Below are 15,405 nucleotides of genomic sequence, written 5' to 3' on the forward strand. Positions count from 1 at the left end.
GCATCTTGATGTTTATACTTCTGGCATTGGGTAGCATTACATCTAGGTTCCTATCCCTTGTGGTACCCATGAGGTGGGTTTGTGTTTTTGTGGTTTATGATTGTTGAGGGTGGATGTTAGTTGGGGTCCTCAGGTGTGCATATGGTACATGATATTACATTACTTAACACATGGCATTCATGCCTCAGGTGGTGCTGCAGGACTGCCTCTGTCAGATGCACATACTACACTCCCTGTACATGTTTGGAAGCAGGTTGTGTCATGTTAGGCATCCCTGTTACTGTATGAGTGAGTCAGAGCGGGTATCAGTCCCAGTGTTCCTACTGACCAAGTGTATGTGCTATGCATTGCCTCTTTGCCAAGGTCAGGGTATACTGGGCATGCCTCCTTCTGCCTACTGGGACAAGGTCAGGTTGTTCCTCCTCGAAGTCACCTCCTGCCTGTGGTGGCCTTGGCAATGGTGGGGGGATGTTTGGCCCAGCCCTGTGCTGGTCCTGCTGCAGCTGTTTCCGCAGGATCATATTATGTAGCATAGCACATATCATGATCATTTGGGTACATGTAGTTGGTGTGTACTGCAAGGCTCCACCAGATGTGTCCAGACACCGGAACCGTGACTTGAGCAGCCCAAACACACGCTCTATGACATTACGTGTTTGCGCGTGTGCCTCATTATGGCGTTCCTGTTCAGGTGTGTGTGCATTTCTGATGGGTGTCATCAGCCACGGCTCAAGTGCATAACCTGCATCCCCCACTAGGTGTCCGTGTGGGAAGTCCCCATTGGCAAATTATTGGTACAGCTGCGTCAGATGCCAGATATGGGAATCGTGGTAGCTCCCAGGGCAGCCAGCACACACATTCATTATTATGCCCTGGGCATCACACACGACCTGGCAGTTGATGGAGGGGTATCCCTTGCGGTTAATGTAGGCTCTACCCCGCTCACCGGCTGGTGCTTTGATGTGTATGTGCGTGCAGTCTATTGCACCCAGCACCTCAGGGTAACCCGCTATTTGCTGGAAGAGACGCATATTGCTGGCCATAACCTCACGGTCATTAGGGACATATATATGATCACCGACATGTGCTGACATGGCATCCAGGAACTGGTGCAGTACTCTGGAGGCTGATGCCTGTGATATCCCCATCATATCACCAGTTGGTCTCTGGAAGGTACCTGTTGCTAGTATTCTTAGGCCAACACATACCTTGGTTTCCACTGGGATGGGTTCCCCTCTGTTGGTTCTGTGTGTGAGATGTGGCCTGCACAGCTCAACAATCTGCTGCAGAAGGTCTCTGTCCACTCTGCAGCGCTCTACTATCTCCAGCTCATGTAACCCATGGTAGGTGACCCTGGGCCTGTATACTCTTCTCCTTCTCCTCACTCTGGGTTGTCTGTCAGCATCTGCATTGTCACCACCCTCAGCAATTCGCCTATGCCTGATTATAATAGCTATGGCAGCCCCTAGCATTTCTGCTCTGAGTTCAGCTTTTTTCAGTTTTCAATTCTGATAGCTTAGTTTCTGGCAGTATCTCTTGTGAGAAACAGCCTGCACTGCTCTTTGCAGTGTTTTAAGTGCTGGTTTGGGCTTCTAGTCTGCCAGTGTAATTGCCTGCTTCTAATTGTTTCCACCAATTAACTCCAGCAGTATCTTCTGGCAATTTCCCTGTATTTTAGTTGTTTCCTGTTTCCTCTCTGTTTCCTGAGGAGGAGCAATGTGCACACCAGCTTAAACACGCTCACAGTCACTTAAACGCGCGCACACACCTCTACACGGTGTTACACGCGCGCACACATCCTTACACGGTGTGAGCTTGGCTGATTCATGTTAAAGCGCGCGCACACTGCCTTACACACGTGCACGCCCGCGCAAACCGTTGTAGACGGTTTGCAACACGCTCCCACATGTTGAACCTGCCTTACACGCGCGCACACGTGCGCATGCACGTATTTCAAGAAACTTTGAGTGTAGGGATAGCGTAGACCCTCAATTTCTTGACTTTCCTAGTGTTCTGTTGGGACACACCTCCCTCCCTGATGTCTGTCTGTCATCTCTTACCTTACATTGCCCTCCAATCTGGTACATTTATTGCTATCCTTCCCCCCCGTGATGTCACCTACCTCTTACTCTGTTCCTCCCCCTTCTCTAACTCTTACACTACTCAGAAAGTGCTCATTACCTATGTGGCAGTGTGATTCAGTATTGTAACCCTCATTTACATAGGATTGCCTAGTAATGACTAGTTACATGTCTTACACGGAGCTTCCGCCCCTTGACAACCACTAAACGGAGGCCATATTGTTTTTGGTCTGCAAGTCCCTCCATTGACATTCAATGTAATACATAAATCCCACAATTGTGGGCTTATAAGCTTCGGTTTTTAGTTTTAGGTAGCGCACCCAGTTTGCTGGGTGCGCTGCAGTTAAACCAAAAATCCCATGAAAAAAAAAGTTATATAACTTATTTTGCAACAGTTTTCATGCCAATGGCCACATATTTGGCCATTGGCATGCTTAATGAAACATATGCACCCTTTATTTGGAGCTGACATAGCTCCGTATTTAATTTTGCAGAAATGTACTCAGTTGTCAGCTGAGTACATTTCTGCAGCTAACACGTCCGTTACACGGACTGGTTTCGGCTTCGTGGATCGCTCAAATACCTCATTTGCATACCTTTAAGCTGCAAATGAGGTATTGAGCATTTCCACACCCAGTCCGTGTAAGAGACGTGTTAGCTGTCTCTTACACGGAGATTTGGGCTGTTCCTGAATTGGGAGGCTTACACGGAGGCTTACACTACTCTTGAACTCCGTGTAAGCCTTCCTGAATCTGGCCCAATGTCTTTCATATATTGCACAAAAGTGTGATAATGCATCTGCAATGTACTTCTGACCACACAGAAACAACTCAGATTCTACAAATAAAATGAATTTCTGGTAATAACATGAAAACAAGGCAGCATTGTTTGTGTCTTTTGGCTTTTTCCGGTAAGGGGTCGCCACAGCGGAACTCCGGTCTGCTAATGATTGGTAGTTGATTTTTATGTGCCGAGTTACCAGCCCTGATGCACAACCTTTAACATAGGTACGCCCATTCATGCATGTCTCCACGCAGAAGACGCTTTAGCTGAGAATTGAACTGGACAGCGTCTTACTGTAAGGCGACAATGCTACCGCGGCACCACCACCGCGGAACAAAACAAGACAGCACTGAATCTTTTGAAAATGTGGCTTCCCCTATAAAAAGTGTTGTTTCTTAAGAAACGCCCCAGTCTGGATTTCCGGATAGTGGTTTCTCTTACCTAAAATTTATCCATGAAAGAAAAAAAAAAAGAAAACCAAATTTTGTCACTTCCTAACATTTCTTCACTAACTCTTGGGATTCTAAACTCTACCCTCTGGCCTTGCTGAATCAGAAAAAAACAAGCAGGGGGAGGCACTAGAAGTTATCGACAGGAAAAGTGTTCTTAAAACGTCATATAATAAAGTCAAATAGTTATTCATTCACATGGAAGCATGCATCATTTTATTTGCTGCAAATAAAATTGCAGAATTACCTTCTAAGCATGCATTGGAGAAAGATAGATACGAAGGTGAAGGAAAAAGGAAATCAAAGAAAGTTTGGGCTGAGCATAGTGTTTCTTCTTTACAGTGCTCTTTGCTTCACATGTCTCTCTTCACCTCCTGGCAACAGCGGTGAAAGTAAATTGCTGTAAAGTTTCTAATACAGAAGAGCAGTAAGTGATAACATTTCTAAGTGCTCCCTTTCTGACTTGAAAATGTCACCTGCATTGAGTTAGTGAGGTCCTAAGCTCTTCGTTAAGTCCAGTCACAGTGGCAAAGCTAGCTGTAGTTAACCACCTGCCTACGATGTTATGAGGCAAAATATTGTCAAACTCTATAATTTTGCCTTAATGATTTAATGTGTAGCTACAGGGTGGCTGTCGTGGTGCAGCGGTTAGCATTGCCACCTCACAGCAAGAAGTTCTCTGGTTCAATTCTCGGCTGGTGTGCCTTCTGTGTAATGTCTGCATGTCCTCCCTGTGGTTGTGCGGGTTTCCTCTGGGTGCACTGGTTTCCTCCCAAAGACATGCAGTCTGTAGATTAGACATTCTAAATTGGCCCTAGGTGTAAGAGTGTGCCTTCTGTGGAAGGGTGGGTGCTGGACTGGCAACTCAACACCGTAAAACTCCACTGCCAATCATGAGCAGACAGATGATCCGCTGTTGTGACCCCTAAATGGGAAAAGCCATAAGAAGAAGATTTAATGTGTATCTATCCTTCTACCTACCTAGTCATCTAATTTTATTTATGCAAGTATATTAAAGTAGATGTAAGTATGAGTGTGTGTGTGTGTGTGTGTGTGTGTGTGTGTGTGTGTGTGTGTGTGTGTGTGTGAGCAGAGAATAGGTGTGTGTGTGAGAGAGAGAGAGAGTGCAGAGGGAAGGTGTGTGTGTGTGTGTGTGTGTGTGTGTGTGTGTGTGTGTGTGTGTGTGTGTGTGTGTGTGTGTGTGTGTTCGGGAGACTGAGTGTGATGTGTGAATGAATGCAGCTACGAATGAGGAAGTGACTGTGTGTGTGTGTGTGTGTGTGTGTGTGTGTGTGTGTGTGTGTGTGTGTGTGTGTGTGTGTGTGTGTGTGTGTATGTGTGTGTGTATATGTGTGTGTGTGTGTGTGTGTGTGTGTGTGTGTGTGTGTGAGTGAGATCGGGAGAGAGTGAGTGTGATCGTGTGTGAATGAATGCCGGTTGCTTGAGTTCCAGTTAAGCAAGAGTGTAATGTCATTATTCCTGGACATTTCAGAGTTTCTTGAATTACGTCTGGGAGATGGGAGATGCTATAAAAATCCAGGAGGCTCCCAGGCAATCCAGGAGAGATGGCATCCCTATGCAGCACATACAGAGCAAGTTCTCAACAGTTCTGTTTGTAAGCCTGTGAAACATTGTCAGACCTCTATAAAGGTCAAATGGTATGACCTTATTATGAAATAGACCATCCAGCAAGCTAAATGTGGTTCCTCTTAGGCATATATAGTTAATGGGATTCACCAATAACCCTTGATCAAATCCATAGTTGACAGAAAACTAGCTTTGCCCAATTTTTCAACTAGTTCATGTCCCCTAGACACTGAGTATGAATCAGATTTGGAAATACAGATTAGTTCTGAAGTCACTACAAAATATTATAGGCCATCAAATTTAGGAAATAGCACAATGGAGGTGTTCCACTCATCTAGGATTCTTTAATGACTCCATACATATGCATTTCCTCTATTTCCTACATAACTGCTTGGCATTTGGACATTGGTTGCTCTTTTGGTTTCAGATTTACCTTTTAACCTGGGAAGGCCTCAATGAGGTGCTGGATTAAGTTAGTTATTTCAGGTAATTCTGAAAACAGATCCCTATTCCAGAGAACGAATACCTTTCTCTAAAACACTGACAGTTTCAAACCAACCTTAACTTCAGGACATGCTGTGGGGGGTCTTCAATCTCTTCAGCAAACAGACTCATTACAGAAACCGGTTTCTCTCCAAGGCTTTAAGACAGTTATATGATACAACTGTTCTTGTTTTCTCTTTTTTCTTAGTTTGCAATTCAGTTCTACTACTTTCTCTATTATTTCCAAAGGGCACTATCATTTGGCCAGAAATTTGTTTTTGCCAGGAAGTACTACCACAGTACTTTGTCCCTGTTTTGATCTCCTTACATTATTATCATACATTTTCTTCTGAGATACATGTACTTTGTCCGTATGTTCTGGTTATGGGCATTACAGTTATTAATCTCTCATGAAATTCAGTGAACTGGCTTATACTAGTGAACGCGGTGTTTTCCTCTTCCAAAAATTTATTTTGCCGTATCTAGGAAACTTTTGGGGGTGTTCGCCATATAATAGTTGAAACAAACTGAAACCAGTTGAGACTTAAGTTTCTGTAAAGTAATTTGTCCCAGTCCTTTCCATCCCTTTCTAGAACTTTCTAAAGCATAGGCTTTAAAGCTTTGTTAAAATATTCAGTTGGCCATCTGTTTTGTGGTGGTCTACAAATTAAGGTGTTCTGTTCTTAGCTGCATGGCCTTAAAGTACTGACAGAGCTCATGCATTACTCTAGAAATGAGTGGAGTATCTTTGTCAGTAGAAATTTCTTTGGAACGTCTTACCTTTGAAAACAGTCACATAAGTTCTCTTGCTATTAGACATAACAGTCTAGCTCCATAAAGTGAACTTTATTTCATTGTTAGTTGTATAGTCGGTGAATACCAATGTGTACTGGTGACCTCTATTTAACTTTACAAGTGTCTCAACAATGTTCATGACTATGCACTCAAGTGATACTTGGCCCCACTGTGTTCACAGCTATGTACTCAAATGATAAGTGGCTCCACTATATTCATTGCTATGTACTCATTTATTATTTGGTTCCACTATGTTCATAGCTATGTACACAAATGGTACTTTTTTGTTAACAAAGTTAAGAGGGTTTCTAAAACTTAGATTAGAAGTTGCCCTTTCCCCACTTCAGCCAACACAGAATTTTTCTATTTGTTTCATGATACCAGGCCAGTAAAATCTAACTGGAACTCTGCACTTAGTCTTATCCATCCCTTGATGACCACTCAAAACAAAACTGTGAGCTTTGGCACCAATAACTGCATACACACACACACACACACACACACACACACACACACACACACACAGATAGATAGATATAGATATATATTATTTTTTTATTTAGTTGCCTCTAGAGTACGTTAATTCTAAGCTCAATGTATGGATATGATGTGGGTGTGGGGCTGATCAGTTAATTAATCTCTTCTTCCATCCTCACTATGTTCTCTCTGGTACTGCTTCATATTTCATGCTCCTAGAGTCCCTTCTTAAAACTGAGATAATGTATCTGAAGATCAGCCCTATGTGGATTACTTTTAGAAATAGCTCAACATGAAGTCAAAGCTAAAGCCTTGTTTTTTTGCAAAGGCATGTGCAGTTTTTTTTTCCTTTCATTAAACTCATTTCTTTATTGGTAACTAATGACAACATAGTTCTTCTCTCTGGGGTAATAGTAGTTTTCCTTTGTTTATTTACTTTTATTTTTATTTCAATGTTTCTTTTTTTTATTTTTTGTACCTGTTTTGCTCTATGTATAGGTATAGCCTCAGGCTCTGTCCGACTTCCTGTCTGTATTTTTGAACGGTACAGTATTCATCTGTTCCCTCCTATGTCTTGATTAAAGGATCCACTAAATCAGTTTCTGTGTTGGTGTCTTATCATTTGGACTACCTGAGGTTTTTGTGGCATATGAAGGCCATTCTCTGTCAGTCTGCATATTAACTTTTTGAGTGTTTTTTTTCGAGTGGAGTTTTTAGGCAAGACTCAGTATCAGATTCTCTTATACCTTCTACCCAGACACAAACCATAGAGCCTTTTGAAGGTTTCTAATCATTTTCTTTACTAGAGTTGTGTGTCTTTAACTTTATAGTTTCCATCTCCCACAATTTTTAGACTTCCATAAATTGTTAAAAGTCTTGACCACTTATTGCATCAACGGCTAAGTTAGACACTGAAACAACTAGATGGAATACTTTCCCTAGAATAGTTTATTTCCCCACTTGGGTAGTGGCGGGTACTCTCCCTCATGTCCCTATGAATACACATAATGTCAGTTTTTTCATTAGTAATAGTTTTGTACTTGCACACATGTTTTCTCTTTTAAACACTTATCACATCATCACATTTTAAACTATAGAATGGAATTCTATACATTCATAGCAATGAAAACAAATGACTCCGGGTATCACTTCTGTGTCAGTTAGACAGATGCACAGTATACTAACCTCAAAAAAGGGCATAGCAAAATTCATTTTAAAATGGGTGGCGAAAGCCAAACACACTCTGGCTAGGCTTGTAAATGCCCTAGGGCAGATAGCCTAGTATGAACCTATAAACCTATGAACCTATGACCAGTAACAGATCCTATTGTTATTAGTACACACATTTTCTTTTTAACAATCTTCATTCACTCCAGTACTGCATCATTTCTCATTTCCTGCCTTCCCATAAACTCCAGTCCTCCTGAACAATATTCCACATATACTATTTCTACAAATTCCATGTATTTCTATGAAATTTTATCCTTCCTTTTCATTTTTTTTTCTAAAGATCCCACCTACAGTTCTTTTACTACCTTCACAATATTTATAACTTCATTTACATTGAGAATAGATTTTGATTTCCATTTTTTAGTAATTGTTTTTTGGCAGGCAATAACTGCAAACATAGGCCTTACTTTATCTTGGCAGTTCAGATCTTATATCCTAGCTCAAAAGAAACATTTCCTTAGTTGTAACCATTTGGTCCCCTAATATATCTATCAATGTTCTTTCTTTGGAAATTTTTAAATCTGCCAACTTATTACACCCCCCAAACAAGTTTCAAATGGAAAAATCCTCCAAAGTGTATTTGGGGTATAAAATAACTATGCAAACACATCCACACAAAATCGTAACCATTTCTGGCTCACAAATGTCCCTTTATCTCAGACCCCCCCCATTTCATCATCATCATCATCACCATCACCATCATCATCACCATTTTCCACCTCGATTTATAACCTTCTGTTTCAGTTTTGGATATAATATGTATATGTACTTATTTGTACAATTATATTGTTCTCTGGAGGGGATCAGCCTATCCTGATTAACTCTTGCCCTCTTCTACTCCAAATAAGTTCCTTAACTCTTTATTAATTACTGTCTGCATCTTCTCCTATGGTTGATAAAAATATGCCTGACTTGTGTATAAAGACTGAGGGGTCTAAAAGCATTCACATTGCTTGTATCTTACTATCTATATCCATAATCAAGTGCTTCTAGTTTTTCAGTTTTTGTATTGTCTTCCATTTAGTTTTTGTTTCCAAATATTCTTAGCTACCATAACAGATTGAATTCATAAAAAACAAAGTAACCAAATAATGAATAAGTTCCACAGTTGCAGTACCAGACCACCAGCACAATAAGAGACACCAAGTTGTTTTAGCGCTTTCATTCACATTTAATGACCAGTGAACTTCTTCAGAAACAACTTTACCATCCATCTCACTTATTAAATACAAAACAAATTTACATAATTAATCAGTTAATTGAAATAAAATTTGAAAATTTAAAGACATATAGCAACTCTAGTGAAAACTTAAAAAATACTGTATCCAATGAATTAAATATTTAAAAATGTATAAAAACATAACTAAGAATACATTTCTAAAAAACATTTCATGTTTATGGTTTCATTAAGGCCAGGAAATCTGTCTGCACCTAAATAAATTTGCCAAAATGATTCTTTACATTCTAACAGTAATTTAAAGTTCCCACCAAACATATAATTATCTACACTATCCAATACTGCAAAATTAAACTTTTTAAACTCACTGCAACACATAGAATGCTTGGCTAATGCATTGTTAGAATCTTTCTTTTTAATAGCCAAAACATGTTCACTAATTCTGATTTTTAAAGTTCTTGTGGGCATTCCTATATAATAACTAGGACATGTTTGACACTGTGCTACATAGATAATCATGGAACTGTGACAGGTGTAGTATTGTTTTGACCAGTGAGTAGTGCGCAGATGTTGAAAATGTACAAATGATGAATTTGTGATATATCTACATTGTTTACAACAATGACATGAAAAAGTACCTTTAATCCTAATAACATCTACATGCTTGTTGTTACCAATATGTTCCTTTCTTTCTAGTATGGTTTTTAGGTTAACTACCTTTTTGAAGGTGAAAAAGGGTTTCTGACCTATAATTTTAGTAAGATCTTGATTACCCAGTATTATTTTCCAATTGTTCTCTATGATTTCTTTGATTACCCACATTTCATTACATATAGGCAATACAAAAGCCCCAATGAACTCTTTATTCTCAATACTATTAGAATTAACTTTGGGTAAACCAAGAGTCAAAATAGGTCCTGCTTTGTTGTCCCGAAGTACCAAAGCTTCTTGTTCTATATTTTTGAGCAATGGTGTATCATACCCCCTATTGAGAAAGAAACTTCTTAAATTACTCATTTCCCTGAGAAAAACCTCTTCATCAGAAGTTAACCTACTCAGACGGATGTATTGTCCCTTCACAACTCATTTTTTCATGTGAAAAGGATGTATGCTGTTCTTGTGCAAATATTGGTTAGCAAATGTAGATTTTCTATATATAGCACTACTAAATTAGTGAACATGTTTTGGCTATTAAAAAGAAAGATTCTAACAATGCATTAGCCAAGCATTCTATGTGTTGCAGTGAGTTTAAAAAGTTTAATTTTGCAGTATTGGATAGTGTAGATAATTATATGTTTGGTGGGAACTTTAAATTACTGTTAGAATGTAAAGAATCATTTTGGCAAATTTATTTAGGTGCAGACAGATTTCCTGGCCTTAATGAAACCATAAACATGAAATGTTTTTTAGAAATGTATTCTTAGTTATGTTTTTATACATTTTTAAATATTTAATTCATTGGATACAGTATTTTTTAAGTTTTCACTAGACTTGCTATATGTCTTTAAATTTTCAAATTTTATTTCAATTAACTGATTAATTATGTAAATTTGTTTTGTATTTAATAAGTGAGATGGATGGTAAAGTTGTTTCTGAAGAAGTTCACTGGTCATTAAATGTGAATGAAAGCACTAAAACAACTTGGTGTCTCTTATTGTGCTGGTGGTCTGGTACTGCAATTGTGGAACTTATTCATTATTTGGTTACTTCGTTTTTTGTGAATTCAAGTTTTTTAGTCTTTGGTTCTACAATTTGTGGTTATTTTCATCAGCTACAATTATGTCACAAGACACGCTTATGGATATGTCTGTTCATCCAGTTCCTGAAGGGTTTGCTCAATTTTCTGAGCAGCTTACTGAAGTGATTACTACAGCAATCAAAAAGGGCATTGATAATGCTACTAAACCAGGTGCCATTTCACTCGGTGGAGGAAGCCAAACTTTGAACACCCATGGTACAGCAAATTTCGCCAGCACACAGGATAACGGAAGTGGAGCTGAGTCGACTGACCTTCCTTTCGTGGGTCCGAGTAGTGTGGTGGATTACATCGCTAAAACTATGGAGAATCCGTTTTCTAACATCCAAGAAGTGGAAACATTTGATTCAGTAAGTAATGTCACAAATTTAGACTATCACAATCAAAGAATTTGTAAATCTAAAATTTATGAGTTGGAAAAGCTCACTTTTAGATTTGTGACTGTCAATTTAGAGATATGCTATCTCTCTGAGTGTGTGCAGCATAAATGTGTTCCGCTAGGCTTACGCTACAATAAATATCCGAATTCTGTGACCGCAGAGGATGCATTTTATAAAGAATTGACAGAATTATTCAATGATTTTGGTGTGAGGCTGATGGTCTCTTTAATTAACCACTACACCAAACAGCTCAATTCTTTAAAGACAGTAATGACAGAATTAGATAACAAAATCAAAAATTTCTCCTGTTTTTCTGCTCTGTCAAATCTATATGCTAGTATTACAGCAAGGGCAGACAGGCAAAGAGCGACAATTATTTCAAGAAAACAAAAAAAAACTGAAAAGAGACATCATGGCTTACGCGAATAACACAGCGTATAGCTTGGCAAAGGACACTGACACAGACAATAATCGATACAAGAACTACAATAATAATGTTCATAGTGTCACCATAGTGGACAAGAATCCACAAGGTTCTAATGCTAAGCCTACACATTCTAGTGAGGCTAGTGACACCACATTAGTTAATGAAGAGAACGGTGATTCAAGTAGTGTTGTAGATAATAATTTATGTATTGACAACAATGATGTATTTAATGAAACAAATATTGCAAATGCTGATAACAAATGTGCTGATGGTACTAGTAATGGGGGGCCTTTTTTAGTGGACAAACAAGGCAACAAAAGAGGGCCGACTTGGTCCAAGGTGGTTCAGAACAAGCCGAAAGGCAGGTTGAGGAACAGGAAGAGATGGTAGAAGTCAATAACATAAATCAGTATGAAATACAGATACACAATTTATCTGATACAGTGATTTCTAAAGACACAATCAATCTCTTGAAAAAAGGCTTGTCCTTCATTCCTTCGAATAATCTTAACAAAGTAAGAACTATCATTGATTTTAGGTTAACTTTGAGAAAGTTAAACCTAAAATATATAATGCAGGACATTACTATTTGTTCCACACATGTGGGTCCCAAAAAAGCTAGTACTTATAAATCCACCACTAGTTGGTACCCTTCAGGTTTTCCAGAATGCAGGTGAGGATGCCATTAGGAAAATACCTTTAATGAATAACTCTAATAATCTGACTGAGTTAGAGAGAATTGCACTAAAAGAACTAAAAGAGAACAAAGATTTACGAGTAATGAAGGCAGACAAAGGGGGCAAGATAGTAATCATGGAAAATTCTCATTACATCAATAGTATGGAAGAACTTTTAAAAGACACTAACATTTATTTAAAAGTTGATAGTAAAGAGGTTTGTAAAAGTTTTTTGAGACTAGACACTATCTTGTTTGATATGTTTAGTCAGGATGAGATTGATTATAACACTTATACATTTTTACTAGTTGAATTTCCCAAAATGGGAAATATGTTTGGTATACCAAAACTACAGAAAGATATCATTCACCCCCCCCCCCTTTAGGCCCATCATTTCAGCTGCCAAATATAAGACAGAAAATATTTCTATTTGGCTAGATTATATACTAAATCCGCTTGTACAAAGTTCCAAATACTGTTTGAAGGATTCCTGGCACTTATTGGAACAACTGAAGGAATTTCAATCACCTGTATCGGAATTAGTTATGGCTTCTTTGGACATTCAGTCCTTGTATACCAGTATAGATCATGAACTGGGTATTGACTATTTGAGGCAATATTTAAACGTCAATACAAACTTTACTAGTACAAAGGTCAACACTATCTGTACTCTTATGGAGTCCGTTCTTGAGAACAATTTTTTTAGGTTTAATGACCATCTATACAAACAAATTTCCAGTGTGGCCATGGGAGCACGTGTAGCTCCGGCTTATGCAAATTTGTTCATGGCCCACTGGGAAAATATATATTTGGAAAATTGTATATACAGTAACAAAATAACATTCTATACTCGTTACATAGATGATTTGTTTTTCATTTGGAATGGATCTCTTAATGAATTTTAGAGTTTTGTTCAATATTTAAATTGTACCACTAATTGTTTAAAATTTTCTGTTGGTGAATTTGGAAATAAAATCAACTTTTTAGATTTGCAAATTAACTATAACAGTGTATCAAATAAGTTTAGTAGTGCTATATATAGAAAATCTACATTTGCTAACCAATATTTGCACAAGAACAGCATACATCCTTTTCACATGAAAAAAGGAGTTGTGAAGGGACAATACATCCGTCTGAGTAGGTTAACTTCTGATGAAGAAGTTTTTCTCAGGGAAATGAGTAATTTAAGAAGTTTCTTTCTCAATAGGGGGTATGATACACCATTGCTCAAAAATATAGAACAAGAAGTTTTGGTACTTCGGGACAACAAAGCAGGACCTATTTTGACTCTTGGTTTACCCAAAGTTAATTCTAATAGTATTGAGAATAAAGAGTTCATTGGGGCTTTTGTATTGCCTATATGTAATGAAATGTGGGTAATCAAAGAAATCATAGAGAACAATTGGAAAATAATACTGGGTAATCAAGATCTTACTAAAATTATAGGTCAGAAACCCTTTTTCACCTTCAAAAAGGTAGTTAACCTAAAAACCATACTAGAAAGAAAGGAACATATTGGTAACAACAAGCATGTAGATGTTATTAGGATTAAAGGTACTTTTTCATGTCATTGTTGTAAACAATGTAGATATATCACAAATTCATCATTTGTACATTTTCAACATCTGCGCACTACTCACTGGTCAAAACAATACTACACCTGTCACAGTTCCATGATTATCTATGTAGCACAGTGTCAAACATGTCCTAGTTATTATATAGGAATGCCCACAAGAACTTTAAAAATCAGAATTAGTGAACATGTTTTGGCTATTAAAAAGAAAGATTCTAACAATGCACTAGCCAAGCATTCTATGTGTTGCAGTGAGTTTAAAAAGTTTAATTTTGCAGTATTGGATAGTGTAGATAATTATATGTTTGGTGGGAACTTTAAATTACTGTTAGAATGTAAAGAATCATTTTGGCAAATTTATTTAGGTGCAGACAGATTTCCTGGCCTTAATGAAACCATAAACATGAAATGTTTTTTTAGAAATGTATTCTTAGTTATGTTTTTATACATTTTTAAATATTTAATTCATTGGATACAGTATTTTTTAAGTTTTCACTAGACTTGCTATATGTCTTTAAATTTTCAAATTTTATTTCAATTAACTGATTAATTATGTAAATTTGTTTTGTATTTAATAAGTGAGATGGATGGTAAAGTTGTTTCTGAAGAAGTTCACCGGTCATTAAATGTGAATGAAAGCACTAAAACAACTTGGTGTCTCTTATTGTGCTGGTGGTCTGGTACTGCAATTGTGGAACTTATTCATTATACCATAACAGATTGCTTTCAAAATCCATACCCATAAATGCTTCATCTTATCATGTGCTCATAGGTTTTGATATTTTTGAACCAGTTCATGCATGTATAGCCTTTGTTTTACCTTCATTTTATATCCTGAAACACTTGAAACCATTTGAAAAATGCAATATAACATCAAAATGTCCTTTTCACAATTTAATAAGTACAAAATAATATCATGTCCAAGTGAAGTAATATTTTCTTGAATATCTTAACAGTTACAGCCATGAATTTGTAAATCCCTTATTTTATTTGACAATGGCTGATATATATATATATATATATATATATATATATATATATATATATATATATATATATATATCTCACAGGTGTAGTCATTCTTCCTGTAACTCTTTTTCTTCAGCAATTACATTACATCTGATAAGCTTAAGAAGGACATAGTGGTAGAAAGATAATTCTACCGTCTTTCTACTTAATTCAGTTTTATCACATTCATGGGCTTACTTTCAGATGTGGTGTATCTTACAGGAGTTTGATTAGTAGTAACAGACACAGCAAGTATAACACTATTAACACTGATTGGATAATGCTTAGCTATATATCTCATTCTAGCACATTTAAAGCAAATAATTTCAACTGATAATGTATTGTATCTGTTAACACAGATGCATATCTAACTGAAGAATTAGTATTCATTTTGGAGCATGCAATTCAGTCTTAAGCTTTCAGTTAACTTCAGCTTCTCTACTGAAACAATTAGATGTTCATAAGATGAGCTACACAAGTTGTTAAATTACTAGAAAGTGGCTATTTAAATCTATCTACATA

The sequence above is a fragment of the Protopterus annectens genome, chromosome 1.part2, assembly GCF_019279795.1.
Source record: "Protopterus annectens isolate FY-2018-M chromosome 1.part2, PAN1.0, whole genome shotgun sequence".
In the NCBI taxonomy this organism is placed as follows: Eukaryota; Metazoa; Chordata; order Ceratodontiformes; family Protopteridae; genus Protopterus; species Protopterus annectens.